This window comes from Pezoporus wallicus, unplaced genomic scaffold (genome assembly GCF_028554395.1).
Source record: "Pezoporus wallicus isolate ANWC-B61680 ecotype Strahan unplaced genomic scaffold, APGP_CSIRO_Pwel_v1 contig_5261, whole genome shotgun sequence".
NCBI lineage: Eukaryota > Metazoa > Chordata > Aves > Psittaciformes > Psittacidae > Pezoporus > Pezoporus wallicus.
Genome location: NW_026642423.1, coordinates 4,814,788 through 4,836,869, shown reverse-complemented (window position 1 = coordinate 4,836,869; position 22,082 = coordinate 4,814,788). Strand labels below are relative to the sequence as shown.

Below are 22,082 nucleotides of genomic sequence, written 5' to 3'. Positions count from 1 at the left end.
AAGTACCTGTATTGAGGTGACTCACAATGTGCTGGAAGTACTTCAAACACAGCAGAATGCTACAGACACTGCACTGAAAACTGATGTATTAAGTGACCATTAAGGTTCTTCACAGGTGTAGAGGGGTCAAGCCTGTTCATACTTAGATGATAATCATAGTGCCTTGAAGGGAAAGGAAAGCTGGTGGCAAAATGGCTTTCTAGCCTGTTACTTTGAGCAAGTTGCACATTTACATATTGCAGATAATAGCAAAGTGACCATGGGATTGGAGTGTACAGTATTAAGCAAAAGCACAAAGGTGCAGCTATTGAGATCTCACCAGTTTCAGTTGTTGAGAGGGGAACATATTGGCCAATATTGCCAGTGTTTCTTTGCATGTCCTGTTCCCATTGCTCATCCCACAGTTCCACCCCACATGGAGCATTCATGTCATGCAGTGGGATGCAACTGCAACTTTTGTCTGTACTCTAGGATTTTGCTATGGGCTCAGGTAGCACAGGTTAGAATCATGTTTTCCCTTGTGTTAAGGTTTGGCTGGAATGGCAAAGCTCTGCTAGTCTTAATGCTGATTACCAAAGCCATGTGTAAAAAGTAGCAGGACAAAAAGTTTCCTGTCTCCTTGTTAAGCTTTTTCTGTAGGAAAAAAAAAAAAATAAAAGAATTATTTATTCCCAACTATTCATCTTATTCCTGGGGTAAGTATGTGTTCTTAAAGATAAATAATACTTTGTGCTGTCCTCCCTCAAGAGGGATGATACGTGGACAAATATGGTAAAGGATGGGTGTTCAGGAGCACATCTGTAGGAACAGAAAAGGGAATTCTATTTCTGGTCTCAAAATCATCAAATCCCAGTATTCAAGGAGTAAAAAGATGCCAATTATGTTGTTGGGTTTGACAGGTATATAGATCAAAGCAATCAAAGTAAACCAAAGAGTCTTTAGAGGAGATGAGGAGATACTTTCTTCCCTCTGTTCCACAGTTTAGAATTGGTCAGGGATCAAAAGCTAGTCTTTTAGAAGGCAGCAAAGAGGCTGTGAGGCATTTGGCTGGCTACATGACTCTCTGAAACTGACTTCTGTTTCCACTCAAATACCCTTGGCATTACATTATGAAACATTCCTTTGCTGGTGCAGATCTGCTCATGATTCAGGGAGGCTCTTTATGATGGCAGATATGGGAAAGGGAAAATATGCAGGTGATCATGGTTTTATCACTTTACTATTGCATTTTTAGATCTCAACACTAATTGTACAAGCTCCTTCAGTTCTAGCTGGATGTACTAGAAGTTAAAGCTTGAGTGTCCTGTGGAGTAGAAGAGAAAAATCCTCTCAAACAGGACTTCTCAAGTATATTCATTAAAACATTGCTGATCTGAATGTACTTTGCAATCTATGCTGAGGCTGACAGACATGTATCCAGGTTAACGTGAATACTGGTGGAAAATCTGATACCAGCAGCAGAGAGCTGAGAAGCAAAACCACTAACAGATTCTGGGCAAATCAGTTCATGCTGAACTCTATGATTCTGCAAGTAGTCTACTGCTATTTAAAACAACTTCAGGTCTATCTGCATTGTACAGACAGACCCTATAACATATTGCATTTTAAACTGTGTTAAGGTCTAGCTGTATTACAGACATCATTGTGATGCCATTTGGCAAAACCAGATCAAAGCTCACAAACTTAAGTTCATTGTCTAGCCTGGGATTTCTTGCAAGTGCATAGAAAACCAAACTTGTAACCTGGACAGCTGTCAATTGTCTACAACCAATATAGTCTTTATTTTCAATAGCTCTGGTCCTGCAATTAGCTAGCTGTAGTTAAAGAAAGGTAGCTATAGTAAAATAAGATGTCACGTTTTCCTCATAGAGCTAATTAGCGATATTTCCCTTCAGAATTGGAAGCAGTAAGTCTTGGGAAAAGAATGCTAATTATTAGAGGCAGGGCTATAATATTTAACAGGTTTAATCATACTGTCTAAGCTTTGTAAGTAATTTAATCATACTAAGCTCCTGATATCCTTACTGCAAAGGTAAGGATCATTGACAGCAAGCAGAAACTGGGGCTGTTTCACTGAGTCAGTCCACCTAGCTGACCACTGCTCCATGGTGGGAGTATTTTGCAAGCACTATGACCTTCCAAGACTCAGCAGAGATAAGGATGTATCTCCCCATATCATTAGCGGCTGTGGAAAGTACCAACCAAACGTAGGCTGTTCTGGTGGGAAAGTATCAGGGAGCACAGACTCTGTGGACCAGGTCTTTTGTTCCACAGTACAAAACAGAATCCAAACTTCAAAATGTTTATAACCCTGGTCCAGGGTCTAACCCTGGTAGACTTGGTCCTGGCCCTTCCTGGCAAGACAGGAAAACAGGGCACAACTGTATCCAGAGGATTTCTCTTTGGTGGAAATATCATGAAGAAGATTATTAAATATTCCATTTTATGCGTAGCCAGAATGATGCATGGAACAAGACATACCTGGAAGAAGACAACATGAAGGTCCTAGGAATAACTATGTATGAATCAGGCAGTGTTCTGTCATAAACACTGAGAGTGTTTATGCAAATGCAGTGCCCAAAGAACTGGAAATATGTGCTTTGCCTAAGAAAAGCAGAATGGTGGGTATGGTTAAATACTGGAGATGAAGTACAATTAATTTCTTTCACTTGTCCTAAACAGAGCATGGCTCTGTACATCAGACCTAGTACGTGTCAGCTTTGCAGGTTGTCAAGCTGCAAAGTCAGTATCTAAAAATCAGGCAGGCATCTTTTTGATTTGCTGAACTTTTCATGCACTCAGGCTGATTTCTTAATCTTGACAGATCGCACCAAAAACTCAAAGAAGGTGGGCACAGTTACCTGTTACGGCTACATCTTGGTTATTGTTAAGGCTACCATGGTTATTTAACTTAGAATTTGTTGGCACCTACAGAGTCATTTAGAAACTGAAGTGCATTATTGATGCCTTCATAACATCGGTAAAGCATACGGACAAGTCTGGGGCCCTTTAGTTGTGCATGCTATGTAAGGATATGCAAGGATATGTCTCCTGCCTCTAGTAATTTAAACTCTAAAGATCAGATCATGCGAGGAGAGGCTAGGCAAAAGAAGTAAAGTCAAGGACGCTGTAATATTTTCAGTGAGGATTCTCTATTTCATGCATTTGAAGCCTATGAAAAGAGTACATGCTCCTGGCACAAGCACAGACTGCAGATCCCACCCTGCCTCAAGTCACCTGAAAAGACATCTCAGTTCTAGGGAAGAGGTATCAGCAGAAATAACTGGACTAAATGAAGAGGAAATGCAAGTTGAATCTTAAAGTAAGACCTATTTGGAATTTACTGAATTAATAGAAATCAAATAAGTTCAAACTTGCCTTGTTCAGTGCTATAACCAAAGCTCGGATTGATGTTATGTACTGACCAGGGAAAGAAGGCTCATGCTGATAGCAGTGAAAGATACATTCTGTTAATGCAGAAATAATTTTCTATCACCACTGGAAATCCAGCATTTTCTTTATGTTTTCCCACTGAGGGCCAGTTTTCTTGGTGCTTTGCTGGAGAGCTGGAGCCTCCCAGTCCCAACCTGTGGGGCTTCTATTTGAAAAATAAAATCTACCTAGCTACATTTCCCCCCCCCCCCCCACTCCCAAAGTGGCATCTAACTTTTTGTGACAGAAAATAATAGTTAAAATACTTAGGAAAAGGTCATCATGAGAAGATGGGATCACATATAGGTGTAACCCACAGCTTTTTTTCTTGGGCAGCATGTTTAACTGGGGAAAAATAACAGCTTCTCTGTGGGAGCTGATCAAGTCTTACAAAGAGTATGTGAAGCAGAAAGCAGCCACAGTAAATAACAGCTGTTTTCTATAAGCCAATTGCTCTGCTGAATCAGGTGAAATATGTCTGCTTTGACACAGAAGTACATGTCCGTGTGTAGGAGGGGAGGGATCTGATCCTATACTCTCTTCCTGGGGAAAAGCAAATGATGTTCGGCCACTCAACAGGCTGTTTCTATTGCAGCAGTCACTTAAAGATCTTAGAGTACTTTAAGAAACATTGAGTTGTTCTTCAGACTGTACTGATCTCAGAGTGGACATCGTGCAGGTTTGCATGTGACTGAATCAACTTGTGTGGGCTGTTTCCTTGCAAATGAACTAATTTGGAGAGATACCCTCTTCAGCCAGAAGTCTAAAAAAAATCAGTACCATCCAAAGAGACTTATTGCTGCTTAAGCATGGAATGAGGAGCAGACATGTTTCTTCATATGGTTTAGTAGTACCTCTTTATATAATTACTAGCTTTCCAGGTCAATAGGTTTTTCAGGATACTTGTTAAAATGAAATCTGGGTACCACAATATCAGGTTCATTTATACACCTACTGCCACTCCAATTATATGTTGCTGGTGATGTCCGATGAAGTTCACACTATATACAATTTCCTATACGTGACTTGAAGCATAAGCATTCCATCTGCAAAGGTGAGCTCTAAAGAAAGATACTGTGGGTACCTTTGAGAATAAGCATTGAAGACCTATATAGCTGATACATCATCCAAAGATTAAGTTGCCTACTACAGTCACTCCAGAACAGACTTCTATGTCTTCATCTAAACACTGCCTAAAACTGCAATCATATTCCATGGCTGAATACTGAAAAGTGAAATACTATAGATTCAGCATGATTGGAAATGATAAAGCATGATCATTATATATAAAAATGACACTTCTGATTCTTTCATATCCCCTGAATAACTTGACATGAGTAGAGGTTTCTATGAAATCCCCAAGACAAACTTCAAACCAGCCAGCATCCTGCAAAGGGGAATGTGTATGGGTTTACAGATAACAGTTTTGTTTCAGAGAGACTATTGTTTGTAACATAGTTTCCTCAAGAGGGTGTTATACCCTCTTCAAGTCTCCTCACAGGATATTAATTGAGCCCAAAAGAGAAACTGTTGTTTTTCTGTAACTAAAGGTAGTCTCCAAGGAATAAATCAAAACAGGGGGCTGAGAAGGTCTGTGGACTATGGTAAGAATAACATACTAGATGTAGATGAACAAGTGTGAAATACCATGACAAAGACTGTGCAAGGCAGGGAACCTTGTGATTATTTAGACTGTGCCTGCAAAAGCCTATTATCACAGCAGTTTGTATTTATATATCACAAATCACAAAGGAAGACACAGGAATAACACCTCAGAAGACTGTTAAACTGATAATCCAAGTTCAGAAACAGAAATTGTTAAATGCCAAGAATGGTTTGCATTCATCAGAAGTAATCTCCCTACTAATCTGGAGTTGATAACAGCGACTGATCTTACGTGTCACATCTGGAGAATCACATGAGAGCCAACAAACTGGAGAGGCAATCAAAAAGCTGGAATCTGCATTTGGAGGAGCCATCCCTGTTATCCGTAAAGACAAAGGAAAACTCATCATATATTATGGTAACTACTTATTGGTTAGCTTACCATAGGTAATTCAGTGCTAAAGACAAAGTTGGGAGCAGCCGTATCAAGTGGTTTTCAGAAAGCAACTTCACAGATGGGTGATGACATCTAAGAACCAGGTGAGAATGAGTCATGGTATCCTCAGCTCAAAACCAGCAGAAAGTTTTAACAAATGTATCTATTTCTTTCACATAATTTCTTCATACAAAGTTAACAAAATGATTTAAGTTTAGGAGAACTTACCGAACAACACTGTAACCAGCAAGAGCTGATTTATTTTACAGATCACTTCGATATTCTGATTTGCTGCACACAGATATCAATATTTAATCGACTGAAAAGTTACAGGATAGGAAGATTGTTACTAAGTATACTAGCAAATCTTTCTGTTACTTATTTTAGCTTCATGCAGATGAGCAACTAGAATTAATATTTTTTTACAGGAACACGCATACAGGCAGAAACTGTAGCCCAGGGAAAACAAAAAGAAATAAAACAACAAACCTGTTTGTGTTCCAAGCCTATCCACAGTAACATAGTAAGTCAGGAGCAGTGAGAAAAGCTTTGTTTGCACAAAGACTAGCAAAATAGGAAAAAAACAAACATGCTATTTCTCTGTGTTTTTGCTTTCTTCCAAAACACACGTTTGATTTACCAGCAAGTTCTCTCCCTTAAAACTCCCCCAAATTAATGAAGTGATTATGATCCAGGCCACCTGACTTCTGTTTTCTAACCTGTGTATTTGATGATCATTAAGGACCATTCATATGATCAGTGTCTACTTAGTCATTTCACACAAAAATCAAGACCTCAGTTGTGCATTTACTATTGTTACTGTAGGGGAAAGAATCTAATAAAAACTCTGAACCTAAAAATCCTGTTCTGTTAATAACCTCGAGAACAACATAGTGCTGACCTACCTCCTACCCAAAAAGAGCCCAATGGCTAAAAGGTTCAACCCAATCCTTTCAGCTTTTCTCAGCTTCTACTATTGACTGCTATATTTCTTCAGTAAAGCTGTCTATAGTGCAAAAGGCAGCCAATGTGCATTCTGAAATAAAGCTGCTTATTGCACAGAGGATGCCAAAATTAATAGCTCTGAATTTTAATGAGGAGATGCTTGGTTGCTCTTCTATTGGGATTGCGGGGAGTAAGTTAATACACGTGAAAACAGGGGCTAAAAACCCCAGAGCAACCAGCTTTGTCTGTGTAAGAGTTCATCTGTTTAAATAGCGGTAAGAAAAGTTTTTCAGACACTACATGCCTTAGTTCTAGCAAATTGTATTCCCAAGTTATTGTAGGTCCAGGCAAGGAATATCAGAACAGGTTTATTAGGTGAAAGGTTGCTGCTTTCAGGTAATTTTAGACTCAATCTGGCTAGGCAAATTGTGCCAGACCTACAATACCATCTGAGCACTCATGCCACCATCTTTACCCTGCCAAAATACCTCAGGAGTGACCTAGAGAACCTCTTTTTTCCAGTTTGAAAGTCTGTGCTGAACTCCTGCTGTCCACAAATACTGTTTAGCACCTAGTTGCAAGACTCTTTAGATTACATATGCTAGCAGTCAGGCTGTGACTAAATGGATATTGGCAAAGGTATTGAACCTTTGAAAGTATAAAGTATATTGAAAGTATAAAAGAAATGGAAACTTCTGTTTGGACTCCAATGGGTTTTGGATCAAGCATAAAAAGAATAAAAGCTCTAAAGCAAATAAGGCAAAACTTCAAGTTTCCCACCCTGTCTAGTCTCTTGTAATCAGAGGTGCCAATTAGTATTTTTCAGCTATTGGATGCTATTAAATGCTATCTTAAACTGAGGTAGTTAAAAGAAATTTTCTGAAAAGCAGCAGAGAAAAGTAAGAGCATTTCTGTTAACATAATCAGTTCTGGATAAAGAACACATAAACCAATTTCAATTCCAAATCTTTCCCAGGAGGTCACTAGGACTACATGTGCTCTTCAGTTACTTAAACTGGGTTTTACTCTCCTTCTCTAGGCAGAAGAGTGATCTGCTCAGACTTGTCCAGGTAAAGAGACTTGGTACCTTTTGAGAAACAGATTGACCTCAGTTCTTCCTCAGGCTGGTCTTGTATTATTACTACTTTAAAGTAGCTAGGGACTTCATACAACAGCTGGATGTGTTCATTACCCTGAACACCGTTCAGCCAATGTTAGACACAAGGCTCCTAACAGTAGGTTTGCCAAATAACAGCAGGGAGCATGACAAGAAATACAAATACCTGGTTATTGTTGCACTGTTATGGACAACAATGGTTTCAAAATTCATCCTGAATTCCATCTCCATTTCCTTTACTCAGCAAAGAACTTCTATTCAGGAGGGAATACTTTATGATGACTGAAAAAAGACTTCCAATTCTGTCACCCTACATGCCATCTTGCTCTTCCAACCCACCCACTGGCATTTCAGCTGTCCCACACGCAAGTGACCCCTTCCCTGCACCACTGGCTGCTGGGCTCTGTACCACACATGCCCACTTCTATCAGCTACCAGCCAGCCCTGGGTACCAGCCCTCTGAAAATAGGCAGCAGTTGTGAGAGGTAGTTCTAACCCTCCACCTTTTGGAGGTTTTCAGGTGGCACAGCTAGAGAAAGCACCAGTAGACCAGTGTTTCCTTGCCAGATTTCCTGGTGCTTTATGGTCCAGGCAACAGGACCATTTCCCCGTTAGGGTTTAAGAGAAATTTATGCGCTTGTGGCATGACCATTGACTAGAGCATGTTGCGAGAGAGTGCAGGCCAAAACCAGCATGGCAACTGACAGAACTTGGTCCCTAGCCATTTTTCACCCACCAAAGCATGGAAAAGTTTGGAGAAAGTCCCACCCTGTGAAGGGCTGTGGGACATTTCCACTTATTTTTCCCAAGTGACCTTCTGATTCCAAGGGTGATGAAGAAATCATTTGCCTCAGCAGCTTTGTCTGGAAAGTATTCTTTTGCAACCTTTAATTCCTCTTTATTCAAATTAATTGCTTTTCATTTGAATTTAGCTTTAAACTTGACGGGGATGAACTTCTCTGCAGCATACAACAAGAAAATATATCCTGCACCTTTTACATCCTTTAATATCTGTAAAGTGGCAAGACCTAAAAAGCAGAAACACTGAACCATTTTGGTTCAGGGGTGTCACTTATTTCTGTAAAAGCACCCTGTGGTGTCACACATATCAAGTAAGAAGTGACCCCATTCTTGACTGCACAGATCATACAACATAGCTCACTGAACTTGCAGGCTAAATGCTTCAGAAATTATATTTCTTTTCAGGGACTGTTGTGGAAAGACATCATGGCAGAGAGCTGTGTTTCAGTTCTCTGCTTTCTAAAGCTTTGTGCTAACCCAGAAAGTTCTCTCTCTTCCTTGAGTAGGAACACCATTTCTCTAAAAATCTGTTCTTACTAATTCTGTACCCCTCCAGATTTTATGGAAAATACCTCTTGTTTGACAGCTGATGGCAAATAGTTTGGAGGGGATTTTTCTGATTTTGTACTGTACTCTGAGAGTCATTATTATTACACTGGGGTAACAGGTTTAAACTGAAAGGGGGTAGATTTAGATTAGACATTAGGAAGAAATTCTTCACTGTGTGGGTGATGAGGCACTGGAACAGTTTGTCTAGAGAGGCTGTGGCTGCCTCATCCCTGGCAATGTTCAAAGCCAGGCTGGACAAGACTTTGAGCAACCTGGACTAGTGGAAGGTGTCCCTGCCCGTGGAAGGTGTCCCTGCCCATGGCAAGGGGGTTGGAACTGTATGATCTCTAAGGTCCTTTCCAACCCAAATCATTCTACGATTCTGTGATCAGGGAGTTCATTGAAGAATTGATAAAGTACTGAAATAATTAGCACATCCAAAAAATGTCCTTTAGGCTTAAGAGAGCAAAACATCAACATATTCAATCTAAATGCAGTTATACAAATGATTGAAATCACTTGTATGGGTCATTAACAAGTCAAAATTTAAAAAACTCTCTATGCCATCCTCCTGGTCTGTGTTACAGTACCTTCTTTTCACAGTAAGCCTGCACAACTGAGAGCAGGTAGCATTATCCACCTTAAAGGACCTTTAGTAACTATGAGTAGAATTGGAGTAAAATCCAGCATGAAGCCCCAGTTCTGCTTCTCTGATGGTGCTGAAAATTTTAATGACAAGTTCTGAAGCAGAGTGCCATGTCCTGTCACAGAGATCATCACACCACATTTTTTTTATGTACTCTGTATAACTGAACATGTTCCCATAAAGCCTAATCTCTTTGGAGAAAGTCCTAAGTACAGTAAGTCCTGCACAGTAAGTCCTGCAAACCGACACACTGGGAGCTGCTCATGGAACACTGAGGTGCCTACTGACTTGTAGCGTCAGTCACCTTAGCTCCTCCAGCACTGCTACCGTCCAGTGCTACTGCCCTCCGAGGGAATGACTGACACAAAAGGTAAGTTTTGAGAGACTTACTCGGAAATGCATAATTTGCATTTCTCATTCTGCCACCATCCACCAAGCTTCTTGGTCCTGAAAAATCTGCATTGCTATAACCTGAGTAGTGCACACAGGATGATGTGCTCTGCCTCTGTTAGGTAGGATTAGGATAGCTCCACTGTCTTCTTGGCCTTAAATCTGGATCCTTCTAGGCTTTCCTTTAGTATCTTTTGCAAGTTACTTGATAAATAACTGAACTGGACTTAGCTCTCATGCAGTATGATCCCTTCAAGCATGACTCTCCTTAATTTAAAATTCCTCAGTCTTACCAAGAGTCCAAGTTAGAGTACAGATAAATAATTCCTAACTAGAGAAGGGATCTGCAATTCTCATAGCAAGCAAACAGTGGAAAGAGAGAACAAAGTGACCTCCCTTCTGTTTTTCCTTCTATCTTAGAGAATAACCCATTTCATCCCACTTACTACTGAGAACCTCCCTCATGGACTAGCCACTTGGTCACACCATATCCCCCATGCACGAAACCCAACTTGCAGCCCGGACCAGGCCCAAATCAATCCTGTCTTGACATCCTGCCAACTAATTGGGTTTACTAACTCAGCTTTAACAAAACATTGAGTAATGAGGAGACGAATATCCACTGCCTGATCTCCCAGTGCATTGTCCTTATAAGCGAGAAGGGGCAAGCACACTTTGAAGACATTAAGCTACAAGCTGTTTGCAAACAAATTTTCTCTCTTCCTCCAAATAGACAAGTGCTTACTGCTGCTCAGCATCCAAATTCTGGATAATTATAGTGACCTCCCAGCTGTCACCAACAGAATTGCGGAAGGCGGATTATGCACATGAAGTTTTCTACAGCTAAAGCCACCATATGTCCAGGTTTCAGTGGACACATTTCACAAAGCCGACTTTCTCCAGGCTGAAAAAAAGACTGCCCATTTGTCCTGAACTTGCGTATGTCTGGAACCCCTCCCAGCCTGGCTGACACTTGGACTGGAGCCATGACGCATGCTCAGATCCTCTGCATGGTGCCTTCAGATACACCAGAATCACCACATTTGAGCTGCCTATCTGCTGGGGCACAGCTTGAGGGGCCATGAAAATCCAGAAAGAGAGGGAGGCTCAACCTTAACACTGGCAGCTTTCACTGGAATAGGTAACAGAGCTATCTATGTCCTGCCTGCAGGTCCTGTGGGCATCTCCCAGCATTGGCAGGAGGGGTTTGGGGCAGGAGGTAAGAGCCTTGCAAAACCTCCCTGCACAGCTGCCTCTGTGCAGAATGCCCCATGCCAGGGCCTGGCAACCACAAAGATCTCATAAATCACAGGCTAATACAGCATTAGCTAAGTCTCGATTAGAAAATGCTTGTAAAAAATGCTACACTGCTTGTAGCTCAGCTACAGAAAGGGAGAAAAAGTGATAGTGCTATAGGTGTGAAAGAACAAATCTCTAACTACCTAGGTAATATTTACAATACTGCAGTGGGAGTTTGGTTAAGGAAGGAATGAGTCAGGGTTTGGGGCCTCATTTGGTAAACCAGTATTTTTGCACACAAAGAACTTGGATGATGTCGTGGTTTAACCCCAGCTGGTAACTCAGTGCCATGCAGCCTCCTGCTTACTCCCACTGCCCCGGTGGAATGGGGAAGAGAATTGGAAAAAGGTAAAACCCATAGAGATAAGAGCCCATAGAGATGCCTGTCCTGCAGGGGGCTAATGAGGAAACACTCGAGCCAGAAACAGCCAGCTGATGCCCTGGTAAAGATCTCTACTGGTGCTGCTAGGAAAAAGCAGTGGGTCATAGTAGTAGGGGACTCTACACTGAAAGGGACAGAAGCACTTGTCTGCTGGCCAGAACCCGTCTCAAGGGAGGTGTGTTGCCTACCAGGGGCACGGATCAGGGATGTGGCAGAGAGACTGCCTGCTTTAATAAGTCCCACGGACTATTACCCACTCCTGGTGATACATGTGGGTGCTAGGGATATAGATAGTAGTAGCCTGGGGAACATAAAGAAGGACTACAGAGCCCTGGGGGAGGTGGTTAGGGGCTCTGGAGCTCAGGTGGTCTTTTCATCAATTCTCCAGGATACAGGGGAGGACCTAAAAAAAGCTAGGAGGATTAGCCAGGTTAATAACTGGTTAAAAGGGTGGTGTCATAGTCAGGGGTTTGGGTGTCTTGAACACGGGACCCAAGCTTGTAGGCCAGGTCTAGTGGGGGCTGGTGGAGCTGGTCTGATAAAGAAGGGAAAGAGCAGTTTTGGTAGGAGGCTTGCCAGACTGGTCAAGGAGGCTTTAAACTAGATGTACTGGGGGAGGGGGGCATCATTCCATCCCAACACACCCAGTCAGTTGCCAGAACCTATAATAAATGCTTGGAGCAATGTAGAGATATCCCAGCCGCTCCAGCCAATGAGCCAGCTTCATTTGGAGCTCAGCTCAGATGCCTCTATACAAATGCCCGTAGCATGGGGAACAAACAAGAGGAATTAGAGATGTGTGCACGCCTACGGGGGTATGATGTAATAGGCATCACAGAAACATGGTGGGATGGCTCCTACGACTGGAATGTTGGAATGGAAGGTTACAGGCTCTTTAGGAAAGACAGGCCTGGCAGGCGGGGAGGGGGAGTTGCCCTTTATGTTAGGGATAGGCTGGAGAGTATGGAACTCTGTCTGGGGACAGGTGAGCAGTCCACAGAGAGTTTGTGGGTCAGGGTTAAAGGGAATATAGCTATGGGAGACATTACTGTGGGCATCTGTTACAGACCACCTGATCAAGGAGAACCTGCGGATGAAGCACGCTATAAACAGATAGGAACAACTTCATACTCACAGGCCCTTGTTCTCATGGGTGACTTCAACCACCCTGACATCTGTTGGAAGGACGGTACGGCCCGGCACAAGCAATCCAGGAGGTTCCTCGATTGTGTAGAAGACAACTTCCTTCTGCAAGTAATAGGGGAGCCAACAAGGAGAGGTGCCATGCTTGACCTTGTGCTCACCAACAGGGAAGGGCTCGTTGGAAATGTGATGCTCCAGGGCAGCCTTGGATGCAGCGATCATGAGATGCTCGAATTTGAGATCCTCAGGACAGTGAGAAGAGCGTGCAGCAAGCTCACGGCCCTGGACTTCAAAAGAGCAGACTTTGGCCTCTTCAGGAACCTGCTTCAGAAGGTTCCATGGAATACAACCCTAGAGGGCAGGGGGGCCCAAGACTGTTGGTTGATATTCAAGGATCACCTGCTACAAGCTCAGGAGTGTTGCATCCCAACTAGAAGGAAGTGCAGCAGGAGGGCCAGGAGACCTCCTTGGATGGATAAGGAGCTCCTGAGGAAAATTCAAATGAAAAAAGAGGCTTATAATAAGTGGAAGCAAGGACAGGTGGCATGGGAAGAGTACAGGGATGTTGTCCTAGAAGCTAGGGACCAGGTTAGGAAAGCTAAGGCCCAGTTAGAATTAAACTTATCTAGAGATATTAAAGATAACAGGAAGGGATTCTACAAGTACATAGCAAATAAAAAACAGACTAGGGAGAACGTAGCCCCCCTCAGGAAGCTCTCAGGAGAACTGGCTACACAGGATTTGGAGAAGGCTGAGGTTCTGAATGACTTCTTTGCCTCGGTCTTCACTGGCAAAGGCTCTGACCAAACCACCCAAGTCTTGGAAGGCAGATGCAGGGACTGTGAGAATGAAGACCTTGCGCCCACTGTAGGAATTGGTTCGAGACCATCTTAAAAATCTGAACGTGCACAAGTGCATGGGTCCTGATGAGATCCATCCACGGGTCCTGAAGGAGCTGGTGAATGAAGTTGCGAAGCCGCTGGCCATCATATTTGAGAAATCATGGCAGTCAGGTGAAGATCCCGATGACTGGAAAAAGGGAAATATAACCCCCATTTTCAAGAAGGGAAAATGGATGACCTGGGGAATTACAGACCAGTCAGTCTCACCTCTGCGCCTGGCAAAATCTTGGAGCAGATTCTACTGGATGGCATGCTAAGGCACATGAAAAACAGCAAGGTGCTTGGTGACAGCCAGCATGGCTTCACTAAGGGGAAATCTTGCCTGACCAATTTGGTGGCCTTCTATGATGGGGCTATGGAACTGATGGACAGGGGTAGAGCAGTTGATGTCATCTACCTGGACTTGTGTAAAGCGTTTGACACTGTCCCACACAACATCCTTGTCTCTAAATTGGAGAGACATCAATTTGATGGATGGACCACTCGGTGGATAAAGAACTGGCTGGATGGCCGCACACAGAGAGTTGTGGTCAATGGCTCAATGTCCGGCTAGAGACCAGTAACAAGTGGTGTCCCTCAGGGATCAGTGTTGGGACTGGTCTTGTTCAACATCTTTGTCACTGACATGGACAGTGGGATTGAGTGCGCCCTCAGCAAGTTTGCCGATGACACCAAGCTGTGTGGTTCGGTTGATATGCTGGAGGGAAGGAATGCAATCCAGAGGGACCTTGACACACTTGTGAGGTGGGCTGATGCCAACCTCATAAAGTCTAACCACACCAAGTGCAAGGTCCTACACCTGGGTTGGAGCAATCCCAGGCACAGCCACAGGTTGGGCAGAGACAAGATTCAGAGCAGCCCTGCGAAGAAGGACTTGGGGGTGCTGGCTGATGAGAAAATGAACATGAGCTGGCTTCAGTGTGCGCTTGCAGCCCAGAAAGCCAACCGTATCCTGGGCTGCATCAGAAGGAATGTGACCAGCAGGTCCAAGGAAGTGATCCTGCGCCTCTGCTCTGCTCTCGTGAGACCTCACCTGGAGTATTGTGTGCAGTTCTGGTGTCCTCAACATAAAAAGGACATGGAACTGTTGGAACAAGTCCAGAGAAGGGCCATGAGGATGATCAGGGGACTGGAGCACCTCCCGTATGAAGACAGGCTGAGGAAGTTGGGGCTGTTGAGCCTGGAGAAGAGAAGGCTGTGTGGAGACCTCATAGCAGCCTTCCAGTATCTGGAGGGGGCCTATAGGGATGCTGGAGAGGGACTCTTCATTAGAGACTGTAGTGACAGGACAAGGGGTAACGAGTTAAAACTTAACCAGGGGAAGTTTAGGTTGGATATAAGAAGGAAATTCTTTCCTGTTAGGGTGGCGAGGCACTGGAATAGGTTGCCCAGGGAGGTTGTGAATGCTCCATCCCTGGCAGTGTTCAAGACCAGGTTGAACGAGGCCTTGGGTGATATGATTTAGCATAAGGTGTCCCTGCCCACGGCAGGGGGGTTGGAACTAGATGATCCTAAGGTCCTTTCCAACCCTAATTATTCTATGATTCTATGAAATAAAGTAATGTATAAAAATAATAAACAACAACAATAACAACAACAATAATAAAAAGTAATGAAAAGGGAGATAACAAAAAGAGAGGGGAATAAACTCCAAGAAATACAAGTCATACAGAATACATTTTCTCACCACTCACTGAACAACACCCATCCAGTCTGGCAGCAGCATGTGGCACCTCCTGGCCAATTACCAGCAGTTTCTATGCTGAGCATGATGTGCTGTGGTATGGAATATCCCTTTGGCTAGTCTGGGTCAGGTGTCCTGTCTCTGCTCTTTCTCAACTTCTTGTGCCCCTCCTCACTGGCAGAGCACGAGACTGGAAAGTCCTTGATGAGGCGAAGTGCTACTTAGCAACAATTAAAACATTGGTGTGTTGTTCTCACATTAAATCCAAAACTCCAGCACTATACCAGCTACTAAGAAGAAAATTAACCCAAGCCAATACCAAGACAGGTGAACGTGTATTGGACTTGTTTAAGGGAGACCCTTCAAGTCTGACCCGATGAAAGCTGGGTTGTACAATTGTGATTCATATTTTAGGATCATTCATTCTCTAAATTAAACCAATGGGAATTTTTTTACTGACATGAATGGGAGTAAGATTAAGCATTTGCTCCGTTGTGATTCCCTTGGAGAATGTGGGACTAGGGTAAAGTTAGCTGATGCTCATTAGAAGTATCAAAATTTGGCCTACAAAAGCAAGCACATCTTCCTCCTCCATCAGGAAAAGTGTGTCAACTGGGAGCAACACATTCATTTCTTCAGACAGATGCACACTTGAGTTAAACTCCCTCAGAGTTAGGAGGATTATTCTGCCTTTCTATCTGTGCAAGAGAAAGGCAGAGCTGCTTCAAGACATTCAGCCCCAAGAGATTTAAACTCTGCCAGTTCCTACAAAGTGTTGAAATTGATACAATATGTCTGGAATTAATTTTTCCTCGGATACTGCAGGCAGTCTTCAGATGTGTTGGTGCCTGCTCTGTAAATGAAGGAGTGACTGAAAGATTACAGATAGCTGGTTTGTATTTGCAGCATTTGGGAACAAAGAGGGGAAAAGAAATCCAAAACATGAGCAGCAGACATAAAAAGCAGGAAAAACACAGAGCCAGCACTGACAGCTATACAGCAAATGTAGGAGCATAGTCCTACCCCTTAGTGGGAGTACCATGCTGCTCAACATCAAATAGACCGAAATAGGACATGTCATGGGTAGGAAAGAGGAAGGAATTAAAATCAGCCAGATCCCAAGAAAGTCTGGTAATGGAGGATATTTAAAATTTATCTATCTTTGTTCTGATATAATTTCTAGGTTTGGGTTTGTTGGTTGGTTTTGGTTGGTTGGTTGTTTTATTTTTGTGGGGGTTGTTTTTTGTTTTTCTTTTTGTTGAGCTTTTTTCCATAGAGTGTGATAGACCAGTTATTGGCAAAATGTTTCATTTTCAGCAAAAGTGATGGTAGACCCAACAAATCACCTGTCTGATACAGAACTGTTCTACAGCTTGTCTCATTCCCTCACTGATGTTCTTGTATTGCTATGAAAGACTTTTCTGTCTGAGGGCATTGACCAGGATAGCTCCTGTGGCAGGGTCACATGTGGTTGTGCTGGTGGACAGTTAACTGCATCCTTTGACTTAATGCCACTTAACAACCCAGGTACGAATGGGCATGGGCACATTGGGAAGGGTTGAGCTTAGTCCATGTTAGATCCTCTCCTGTCTCTCTCAGTTTGAGAAATCTGTGTTTGTAAGTTCTTGTGTGCATGTTCTGGTCTGGAAATAAATACACTTTATTATAGGAAGCATAGGAATAAACCCTAATTTAGTGGAAGCTGGATCAGCCTCTCTTCCATTAAAAAAATACAAAACAACACATCACATTTCCTTTTTGTTTTGCTAATTATTTTTTAAGTCCAGACTTTACTACATTCATTAGTATTTTACAGCATAGTAAACAGGTAATCTCACAGGTTTGGCAAAAGTAGTTGAATCTGAGTGATGTGCTACATTACAGTTGCCCCAGCAGCAAATCCACTTCAAACAAGTTTGAGGGCATAACCACAGAAAAATTGAGTAAGCACACTTGAAAGGGCTGAAGCACCCATAGGTGGGGGCTTGAACTCAGGCAAACCTATTACACTGGCTTTGCTGGTGGACCAATCCTGGTGTGGAACCATCCCCTTAGTAGTCAAAGAGCTTTGTCACAGGGGCAGCTGTGAACTTGCTGCTATGAAAGAGGATGAGGTGATAGAGCTGTAAGGAAGCACATTTTTGCTTGCCTTGCAGCCTCAGCAAGCGAGATTCTGCTTTGATTGTACTGCCAGATGTCAAAGCAATGGTGTATTGCCAACCCCAGCCAACTAATGTCAGAGGAGGAAGTGTGAAGTGCTGACATGTATAATTATCATATAAAATACACTTTGTAAAGGATAGGTCCCAAAAGGCCCATAGCATATGCATGTACCTGCTTGGACAATGTGGTCTGTGCAGTGATGTGCATGCTACTTCAAGCACCCTGAGATACTTTACGTTATAAGAGGGGACTTATTGTGAAAGAGTATTTGGACATTTCCACTGTAAGCATAAAAATATATTGGAGGCAAGAGAGGTGATAAATAAGGGTTGCTCACAATATTTACTGTTTTTATGCTTCTCACAGGTGTGGGGTAGGAAAGGGATGAAGGGGCTGTTACTGCTGCTCTTAAGGGAGAAGAAAATGGGAGCACAGAGACCCAGAGGAACAGACCCAATTGTCAATGGTCCCATTGGTGAACCTGTGGAAATAATAGAGATTACAGACTGCATTAGGATAAATGCCTTCTCTACTAATAAGTTAAACAAGATGGGAAAAAAAGCCATGCGCAGAGATGTCAAAGCTTGAGCGATGAAACCACAGACATATTGTTCCCTTGGGTTCATGTACAGGCAGAGCTCCAAATCTAGCTCTCCCAGGTTTAGGAAGGGTCGTCTCCATCCTACCTTTTCCCCCACCCTGTACAGCAACCTGAGTCCTTAATAGCATTTAGCTTCTCCACTCCTTTCACAAAATCTGTGGATGCTTCATACATGTCAGGTCTCTATTTCCCTCCCCCTGTCAACTAGTTTAAATTTGGGTGATGCAGCTGACAGTGATGGGACTGGGAGGAGAAGGATGTGGATGGCAGACGGTGCTGTTACATAAGCCTGTAGGCTTTCAAAAGGAAATGCGGCTAAAAATTGAACATCCTGGTATTTTATATTGCTAATTATCAGAAGACACCATGAAACCTCTGCTAATGAGGAGCACAGTATATATGTGTTGAAGTGGACCATGTTTTCATCAGCACAAATATCAGGGTAGCAAAGTAGAAAGTCTGAGTAGCTTTTGGTTATTTAATTTGGGTATCAACATAGATTTTACATAGGGGAGGGATCTTAGGTTTAGTTAATTATTAAGCAGGTTTTCTTGCTGCCTGATCACCTTTGTAAAAAGGTTATTGTGAAAACACAGGAGAGAAATTTTGAAGCCTCATGATCATACTATTTTTCATGCCCTGATTACCTGGCCAAAATCCTACTCTCTGCTGAGTCAGTCTTTGCTGAGATTAGTGGAAATGCTTTTGATTTACAGTGGAATATGAATTAGCCAGAATGTACCCAGAGGAGAGAGAGAATGCTATTTAATATGATTAAAAAATGAGAAAGAGAAGCTGAAATAGCTTTTGTCTGTAGCACAATACTGTTCACAAAGAGTTGTGACATCTCTGCATATCCCAGGGCTAGAAAAGCATGATGTTTTGATATTTGCTCCTTTAAAAAAAAAACAAACAAACAAAAAAAACGCCCTGCTAACAATCACTTTTTTGGGCTATAACAGCTCCATATCCACTTAAAATTACTTGAAAGATACTGGAAGGCAAAGCACCCAGTAGGAATATGTAGTCATTGAAGTACCTTCTTCACAGTGTTCTAGAGATCCTGGTAGTGCAGGGGTTAACCTGAGGCTAGGGAAAGTGCTGGGAAGATAAGCATTGAGGGAGCCTTGAGGATGGGAAGGGATTTACTGTGAGCTTTGGAATATGTTCATTATAATTTTGCTCTGGAAATGAAGAGAAATTAATAAATATACTGAAAAGCAAGAGCATGGAGGAGACAGTGAAAGCAGCAGCAGTGTGGACATGGTAAGGATGCTCGCCACAAAGCAGCAATACTATTACAGCAGACACCAATGACTCTGTCAGATGCTCTCTGGACTCCCACCTGCCTGCAGCTGGATCAGCTGCCGAGGGCCAACATGCAACCCTGACCTGCTGTGGTAGCCCAGATCTGGACAATCACATGCAGGTCACCAGTAGGCAGGATTGCAGCAGCACTGGAGGATATCAAAGCCCCAGAACGGATTCTCCACCCCAGCACAAAAATTCTGTCCCTCACAAAGCACAGAGATGAGGCCTCCCCATTTCCTGTGCCAGCTGCTAGGATGTGCTGCCTCATTTTAACCAAATGGTAAATGAAGAGATAAGAAATCCAAATACCATGGCTGAAAGAGAAACCTCAATTCCTAGAAAAACTCCCAAGACTTTTCTGCTTCTTATTTCTTGGGTCTGCTCCCCTCATAAAATGGGCAACAACCAAGCAACTGGGGAAGAGAAAGGAAACTTAGATTACACAAAATTTTGCATCAGGGACTCTGGTTTGAGACCTCGGTTTCTATTTCAACCTAACTCTTCTCTTTGCTTCATTTGCTTCCCCTGGTTCCTTCAAGCACATTGCCTTACCAATGCAGCAGTAACAATGGACTTGCAGTGGGTGGGGAGATTCTTGTTTTTTTCCCCTCTTTTGGAAATACTTCAGAGCAACCATCTGTCAGCTCCCACCAGCCTGGAGAGCTGCTCTGACAGCAGATTCAGGCGGCATCTCCCTGCTCAGCAGCAGTACTGCAAAAGAAGCGGACTGGGTAAGAGCTGTGCAGGGCTCGGGAGCCGAGCTGGGGTTGCAGCTGGTGTGAACGCTTTCTCTGAAGTGAGAAACCACACCAAATAGATTCTCTCACACATGCACATGAAACTGCTTGTTTGCTACAGTCAGTCAAAAGCAGAGATTTTGTTTACTGCTTTCTGTGACAATGGGAAATACGGTGTGGCAGTGTAACAGCCTCCTGTCCAGTTTTGGTAAGATCACCAGGGTTAAGCAGTAGCTTGGTTGGAAATGTCCCATGGAAGCAATGTACTATAGGAAAAGGGCTGCTGGGAGCTGACCTGGTGGTGAACTGAGAAGAGATGAGGATCATAACTTAATAATTTCATGCATCTTTATTGTTTTCAGGAAATTTGCAAGAGGAATGGATAAATATCATGACATGGCAGAAGTCAGTACTGAAACCAATAAGCACCAAAATGTGATGAGTTTCTGCTGTGTTTATATTACACACGAACAGTGACTCTGCTTGCAGGAGTGAATGTCTCTGTTGCACATGGAACAACAGGAATCAAATCCTATATCCATCCATGTGTTTGTTCTGGATGAGCTGGTACAGTTATTCACTCAAGAAATAGACAACTAACTTGCATTTCCTTGAAACCCCATAAATCTGCTTTTGAAGGGCTTGTAGCTATATGCTGATGGAATACAATAATTCCAAATATTTAGTTACCAACTATTTACCAACTTGCCAAACTCTATGACAGATTTACCTAATACCAACAATAGACTGGGCATCAAAAAAAGCCCTCATAATGTTCTATATTTCAAAATTCCACCACCACCCCCAGCTCCAGACTTCCATGATTACACCAAACCTTTGTGCATTTTCCCCTCCTGTCTGGGAGATGACCTCCATTTCCCACCTTGACTTCTTCACATTCCCAGGCTATCATACCTTTTTCCTACCTCAACTGCTGTGTGAACAAATCTATACATCTTTTAACATAGTATAAGTCCTGCAGCCAGACTAACAAAATTATCCTAAATTATCTGTGGCTCTAAGGTGCAAACAGCCAGCTGGTACTGGCCACCAGTTTCTGGTGCTTTCAATCTACAGCTAGCATAGGTAGAGGCAGAGTGGATATTGCTGTACTCAGGTGCTATACATACCACAGCTGAAGCACAGATAGCTTTATTTCCAATAGGAGCTGATAATACACTTGCTTCTTATGTGGCAATATGGCTGCATATGGTCAGAGGCTCTAGGTAAATGAAATTTTTAAGTAATTTTCTTTTTAATGAAAATTTAATGCCTTAGAAATCCATGGAGGAAATAGAGGAAAAAGATCTTACTACATACAAGAAAAGCTCACTCTTGTTTGATCTGTCTCTTGTACCCTTTGGAAGCAGATATATTTATTTACAGCACAATCTCAGCTCCACTGAAGTCAGTGGGGAGTCTGCCACCAACTTCAGAGGCAGCAGGCTGGAGCTTTCAAGGAGGTGCCTCCAAGGCTGGTGCCTCCAAGGAGTGATCCGCTGAGCATGCTCACCTCCTCTGCTGCAGAAGCCACTAATGTATGCCCTTTGGCTGCTTGCTGTGCTAAACCCGCTTATCTGAACCATGACAGCATAAGAAGCAGTTTCAGCAATTAACCCACTTTTGCTGCCATAAAACTAATCAAGCTGCTTCTTTTTATTGACTAGGGCAGTCCATTTTAAGTTCCCAATGCTCAATTGTAGGGAGGGGACGGTAAGTTTTGCACATTTAAAATGGAGTATTGTATTCATTTAAGGAGCAGGAGGGGAAGAAAACAGCGAGCGATCCTTTCCCCATCTGAGGATTGACAGTTTGGCAGCCTCCAAAACAGAAAAGTCTTTGTTTATTCCATCATGGCCACAGTGCCCACAGCTGTCAGGTCAGCGCTCCCACACTGGCCAGCTCATCTCAGGAAGAACCACTGTGTCCAAGTCATCAT

The 22,082-nt window shown here is 42.9% G+C and overlaps 1 long non-coding RNA gene across 2 annotated transcripts; it reads right to left on the bottom strand.

Annotated features, from left to right (window-relative positions):
- Positions 1-17,810: 17,810 nt before the first annotated feature.
- On the bottom strand, positions 17,811-21,582 carry LOC130610457 (uncharacterized). Of its 2 annotated transcripts, none has more exons than XR_008975054.1 (4): positions 21,274-21,582; positions 19,959-20,117; positions 19,716-19,819; positions 17,811-17,975 (listed from the first exon to the last, which is right to left on the bottom strand). It is a non-coding gene; the product is annotated as an uncharacterized LOC130610457 (long non-coding RNA). The 2 variants fall into 2 exon arrangements; XR_008975053.1 differs by lacking the exon at positions 17,811-17,975 and adding an exon at positions 19,044-19,279.
- Positions 21,583-22,082: the final 500 nt, after the last annotated feature.